Below are 7500 nucleotides of genomic sequence, written 5' to 3'. Positions count from 1 at the left end.
AGACAAACTGAGAAACAAACAAATAAGTAAACAAACGAAAGAATGATAAAGAACGAGTAATTACAGAAACAAAAGATAAAAAAATGGCGATAATATACGAGCGGGAAGTACAGCGGGAGAAGAGAGGGCGACCGAGTCGAATTTTAATTAGTCCTAAACAAGCACTTTATCGCAGAGGCTAAACATTAAAGAAGAAGAAAAAAAATAATTAAAGTCTCATGATTCAAATTACGGACCATTTAAGAAAATTATGAAGTGTACTTTTAACATGGGAAATACACGCACACACACACAGCGAGAGAAAAAGAGGGAAGGGAAGGGAAGGGAAGGGAAGGGAAGGGAAGGGAAGGGGAGGGAAGGGAAGGGAAGGGAAGGGAGGAAGGGAAGGAAGGAAGGGGAAGGGAAAGGGGAAGGGAAGGAGAAGGGAAGGGAAAGGGAAGGGAAGGAAGTGAAGGGAAAGGAAGGGAAAGGGAAGGGAAGGGGAAGGGAAGGGAAGGGAAGGGAGGGGAAGGGAAGGGGAGGGAAGGGAGGGAGAGAAAGAGGGAGGAAGGGAAGGGAAGGGAAGGGAAGGGAGGGAGAGAATAGGGGAAAGGAGTGGGAGAAGGGAAAAAGGAGAGAGAGAGAGAGAGAGAGAGAGAGAGAGAGAGAGAGAGAGAGAGAGAGAGAGAGAGAGAGAGAGAGAGAGAGAGGGAGAGGGAGAGAGGAGGAAAGGGAGTGAGTTGGAAAGGGAGAGGGGGAGAGAGGGGGAAGGGAGAGAGGGGGAAAGGGAGAGAGGGGGTAGAGAGAGAAAGTGAAACAGAGCGGCCCGTTGGTGAGAACACGAAGGGAGGAAGTTAGATGATGGCCTTCTCTCTCTCCCCCTAACAGCTGCGCCAGTGACCATGCTTGCTCTTTCTCTTTCACATTAACTTCCTATCTTTTGTTTTCCTTTTTTCTCATTCTCGGTCTCTTCTCTTTTCTCCCTTTTTTTCTTCTTCCGCCTCGTCTTTCCTCCCACGAATACCAAATCCCGCATACCAATTCCATATCTCCTTTGTATCAGCACACACTCCCTTTTATCTTTCTTTCGCCAAATCTATCTCTCCTTCTTTCCTTTCTGTCTTTCCTCCCACCCGCCTCCCCTCGGCGGCCTCAGAGGAGAAGAGGAACGGACCACGAACGTGATCTCATGACCGTGATCTCACCGCCGAGAAAGGCCTCCGAACAGACCTCTGTGAATACCCTGATGAATAACCTCCCCGGACCGACCTTAACGAGCAGCCCCGCCCACCTTGTTACGCGCCGTCGAGTGGTCGCCGCTTAACAGGTGGTTACTAGGATACACCGGGGAAGCTTATTGGCAACAAGTGGTTACTAGGCTACGGCAGGGCACTTCAGGAAGTAGCAGGTGACGATTACTTAACGAGTCAATGGTTCCCGACGAGGTGTCCCCGGACGCCAGGGACTCCTAAGTGGTAATTTCGATCGTTCAAAGGGTGTTTAGCGTGAGGTGTCTTTTCACGCCGTGGAATTGTATTATATATATTATACGTACATATTTACATGGTGTATTATGTGTATTAGTTTTTTTTTTATTCAACATTTGCGATATGTGATGAATAAAAAGGATTAGGGATTCATTAAAAAAAATGCAAAAGCTGGAAATTCAATTATAAAAATAATCTGAAATGACTTAAATAATCATCTAATACTGAGGCCTTTTTTTACCGTTCTTTATGACATATTTGAAAACTGGCAGCGACCGCCTCGTTAATATTATCTTTACGATCAATTTTGTCGTACATGCATGCATACACATAAGTCTATGTACATCTAAGAGATATTGATAGATCAGTAGATAGATAAGTTACCAGTTGTATTGCTTACTAGTGTGTATCTTACGCATATCACAGAGGCGTGGCTAAACAGGCAGTCCTCGGTTGACGTGCCCCTGGAGCACGGGAGATGCGGGTTCCTGGGGAAAATGAAGCTTAAACAGGAGTCCGAATAGTTAATGAAAAGGCTGTGTAAAAAAAAAAAAACTTTACGTGTGAGCGTGTGTAAATATGTGTGCGTGTGTGAATATGTGTGTGCGTGTGTAAATATATGTGTGCGTGTGTAAATATCTGTGTGCGTGTGTAAATATGTGTGCGTGTGTAAATATATGTGCGTATGTAAATATATGTGCGTATGTAAATGTGTATGTGTAAATATATGTATGCGTGTGTGAATATGTGTGCTTATGTGTAAATATATGTGTGCGTGTGTAAATATAAGTGTGCGTGTAAATATGTGTGCGTGTGTAAATATGAGTGCGCGTGTGTAAATATATGTGCGCGTGTGTAAATATATGTGCGGTGTGTAAATATATGTGCGCGGGTGTAAATATATGTGTGCGTGTGTGAATGTGTGCGTGTGTAAATATATGTGTGCGTGTGTACATATGTGTGCGTGTGTAAATATATGTGTGTGTAAATATATGTGCGCGTGTGTAAATGTATGTGTGTGTGTATGTGCGTGCGTGTGTGTGCTCGTGCGTGCATTCGTGCGTGCGTGTGTACACAAAGTTGCTTTTGTTAAAACATATTTGTTTATCTATCCATCTTTCCTTTTCGTTTAGCATATCTTTTCGTAACCCACGCAGCCCCAGAAATCCCGCAGAATCGAGAAACGAGCTTTTGATGCCGTTGCTCAGTAGCCTGGGCTCGGTCGGTCACGTATCAGCTTACGGCGAAGCGTCTCCTTCAAACACGCTTCGCACGATCAGATCATGCACAGGTCCTGTTTTTCTTTTTCTTTTTTTCTTTTCATTCATTATGCCTCCCGATGTATACAATTATGACGAAATAATTGTGCTTCTGATTAAGTTAATATATAAGTTATAGGGTAAATTCGTGGACTAATTTAACTGATGCAACGTTTTAAGCAATCTAGTTCAGTAAATAAGCGATGTTCTGGAATGCAAATGAATGACACATAGAGAAGAATGTGCAATATGAGTAAAATTGGTTGCTGAATGGAGCGGCACGCCCGCCATTGTGGGCGTTTCCTGTAGTCTTCGGACTGATGTTTTTGCTATTTACGTTTTTATATATACATACATATGTATATCTATATGTATGCAGATATATGTGTACATGTATGTTTACATGTATATGTATATGTATATCACACACACACACACACAAACACACAAACACACACACACACACACACACAACACACACACACACACACACACACACCACACACGCACGCACGCACGCACGCACGCGCACACACACACACACACACACACACACACACACACACACACACATATATATATATATATATATATATATATATATATATATATATATATATGAACAGTTCACAAATTACTTATAGGAGTCATTGTAAAAGAACATTTCATTCATAAACAGACCAGGACGGAAGCGAAACAGACTTTGAAATCTCTGGATATTTTTTTCTTACCCGCCATAAGAAAACCCTTTCTTTCACTAGACAGAATTTGATTAAACCTTCAACTTATTCTCATTCACATTTTTTAAAATATTCAGAATGCAATAAAGCACTTGATCAAGGAATCACGCATAAAACAACTGATATTGCAGGCGAACCAGAAGGCAAATCTTATAATGACATTTATCTGGTATTTCTTGTTTTTTGAGGGAAATTGACGGAATTTACTCTCACTTCATTCGTGCTTCTGTGTGTGTGATTCATGCATTTAATTCTTTATGATTCTTTATCTAATACGACAAAGATAAATAGATAAAACAAATCAATGGATGTGTAAATAAGGAGATGGATATCTAAATAATTAAACCAATTAAATAAAGGGATAAATAAATTAATAAATAAGCACTAAATATTATAGAATACAATAAGATGATAACATTAGCCTATAAGATACTGCATATCTATAGCATCAATACTATTACACTCAAAACACATTCACCTTAATACCCTCCAGTTACGAATCCGAAGTACCACCAAATTTCTTCCATTTTATACTTAAAACAAACGGCCTCAACTAACCACACTCATCTTCTGTACATCAACAAAGACATGGAAGGTATTCACGCCTCTTCCTCCCTCGTCACTGCGCGTTCAGTTGTTGCCAGAACCTACACAAACTTCGACCTTGGAGAGCTGAGAGAACACCGTAGTCATCGGCGCATCGGCATTCAACCTGGTTCCCCGAGGTTATCTGGTATCACTGGTCCTTCTCTAGCTGTGTTTGTGTCTATGTGAGATAGCGTTTGATGTTGTTATCGTCATTATCACATTGGTGATGGTAAAACAATATGATTAAAAAAAAACTACCGAGCTGATAGGGGGGGGGGGTGTAATTGATGCCGTTTATTGTTTTATTTAGTCATTTATCTATTATTGTTATTACTATTATTATCATCAACTGATGATATGATGATTGGAGATGGTGGTGATTATAATGATAGTGATAATGATGATGATGATGGGGCTTGTCGTTTTTGTTATTGCTGTTGCAATTCACATTGCTATTACTTCTATTATTGTATTAATCACCATTACCATTATTATCACTGTTAGTAGCGTTAGGAGTAAGTACAAGAATAATATTTTTGATAATCATAGTTACAACAATGATAACAATGAATGATGAATAATGATAATGATAATAAAAATGATAATGACAATAATGATGGTGACGATGATCACAATATTGATAATAATATTGAAAATGATAATGTTAATAATAATATCAATAGCAACAACAAAAATAATGATAATGGTGATGGTAATGATGATGATGATAAAGAAATAATAATGATACTAACAGCAGTAATAATAATAATGATAATAACAACAGTAATAATAATGATACTACTGATAATGATAATAATGAAAATAATAATTATTATGATTTTAATAATAATATTGTTAACTATATTGATGATAATAATGATAAAAATAACGATAATAATGATAGTTATAATGATAATCATAATGCAATAATGATGATAATAATGATGATAAAAAGAATGACGGTAACAATGATAATATTTACGTTAATAATAATGGTAGTGATAATAGTGATTGTAATACTGGGGATAATAGTGATGATAACAATGATACTAATGGTAGTAACGATGATACTATGGTAGAAAAACCCACAATGCAAAAACTAGATTTATTGAAAATGAGACCACAGTTTCGAAATCAACCTTGATTTCATCTTTATACATGAAGATAGAATCCAGGTTGATTTCGAAACCGTGGTCTCATTTTCAATAAATCTAGTTCTTTGCATTGTAGGTTTTTCTACCATAGTACCAACACAGAAGAGTGTTTTACCATTCTTCAATGATGATACTAATGTTAATGATAACAGTGATGATAAAACTGAGGATAATAGTGATATTAACAGTGACACTACTGATGATAATAATGATTATAAGAATGATGATAATAATGATGTTAATAAGATGATGATAATGATAATAATAATAACTATATTACATGATGACGATGATGATGATAACAACGACAACAACAACAAAAAAACAATAGTAATTATCAGGATAATAATAATAACAATAATTATGATAATAATGATAATGATGATATGATAAAAATAAAAATAATAACAATAATGAAATAATAATAATAATAATAATAATAATAATAATAATGATAATGTAATAATAATAATAATAATAATAATAATAATACCAATAATAATAATAACAGTAACAACAACAACAATAATGATAATAATAATGATAAAGATATTAATAATAATAACTATGATAATAATGATGATAATAATAATGATAATAATCTTCAGTATCATCTTACATCCCCTTTATTCTCCTGTGAATCAGCTGGGAGCGTCGGCTAAGCTTTACTGGAACAAATAAGGTGAATTGTGATAAGAATGGAGTCAGAACATTTTACGACAGACACTCGAGGTTTTGTCAGAATGAACGATGGTAAAAACGAATTCATTTCTCCCTTTTTTCTCATTCTCGGTCTGTCTGTATGTTTCTTTTTCTGTCTCTCTGTCTCTGCCTCTATCTTTTATCTCCTTCTACCTCTCTCTCTCTCTCTCTATCTCTCTCTCTCTCTCTCTCTCTCTCTCTCTCTCTCCTCCCTCTCCCTTTTTCAGTGTCAAATTCTGTCTTTTTCGTTCATATGTCTTTTTCTTCCTTTTTCATTCTGCCTGTCTGTTTGCCTACCTATCTGTTTATTTGTCTGTTTCTCTTTCTCTCTTCACTTTAATTGTACTTGTACATATTTGTATGTATAATTATGTTTACTAATATAACATATAAGCCATTTTTAAAAAGCTATTAGTGTGTATTGTTAACGGCTGAATAATGACAATTTACACAAACTCTCGGGTCCGCTTTTCACCTCGTCCCTTCAGATTCCCTCGCCATTCCGTCATAATCGTTCTCTCCTTCTCCCTCCCATCTCTGTCACTTCTCCTCCTCCTCCTCTTCTTCTTTCAACCTCAGAAGAAAATGCAACAGAATCCTCCTCTCCCGGAGAAGGGATAGGATCTCAGGACGATGACAATTAAATTACAAAGCGTAAAGTCACTCCTACCAACTCAAGTCTAATAATAGATGTGATGTCATGCTACGTCAACAGATGGCAGGATCGGTAAATAATGTTACCCGCACGATTTCTTCGTTGAACTTGACGGCGCGACTGGTGTATTGATTGTTGCATTGCCTACTATGTTTAAGTGCACTTTGTGGTTTAAAATATATTTTATATGCATTGATCTTTATGTTCGTCTTGTGTTTAGAAAAAATAAATGAATAAAAAATACAATCATGGTCAAGCATAGCGTGTGTTTTAGAAAGATTTTTATACAACTCTCTTCATGTGTACCTTGTATCTAAAAAAATGAATTATACGACCATGTTTAGGCAAGCAACAAACAGTATATCTTGTCCTTGATGTGCATTCCTTGCTGATAAGGGGTAAACGTGATAACTGTGGTTTAAGAGCTATAATGGATAATTCTTTATCATAGATGACAATTAGAACCTTTGAGTACACTTACTAGTTAATGCATAGCGAGGGAAAATGGCAGAGATTAGTTTATTTTTTTTAGTGCAGTTCACCACAATGCAGTACAACCGTAGTCTTAATTGCAAACTCCCTTTATAACGCCACTTGATACGTCGGAGTACAGCTTGCCAAACTGGAGTACAGCATAGCAGCCACACCTTGGTACTCTTCACAGCAGGTATCGAGGGGGAAACCAGCCACTCGATAACACGATGCCAACACGTGATAACAGGGATTGAACCGCTCCTTCTGTGATTAGTCTCTCGTGATTCAGCGTCGGGATCCCTTGCCAAATAAGGCACAGTAATCTTAGACGTGGAAAATAGGTGGGCAGGATGTTAGCTTAGGAATCTACTTACTGCAAATATGATAGATAAAAAAGAAGAATGGGTAAGGCGTGGAAGGGTGAATAGTGAAGCAGTTGGGGTGAGGAAAGTGGTAAGACAA

The sequence above is a fragment of the Penaeus monodon genome, chromosome 11, assembly GCF_015228065.2.
Source record: "Penaeus monodon isolate SGIC_2016 chromosome 11, NSTDA_Pmon_1, whole genome shotgun sequence".
In the NCBI taxonomy this organism is placed as follows: domain Eukaryota; kingdom Metazoa; phylum Arthropoda; class Malacostraca; order Decapoda; family Penaeidae; genus Penaeus; species Penaeus monodon.
This window is presented reverse-complemented; position numbering follows the sequence as displayed.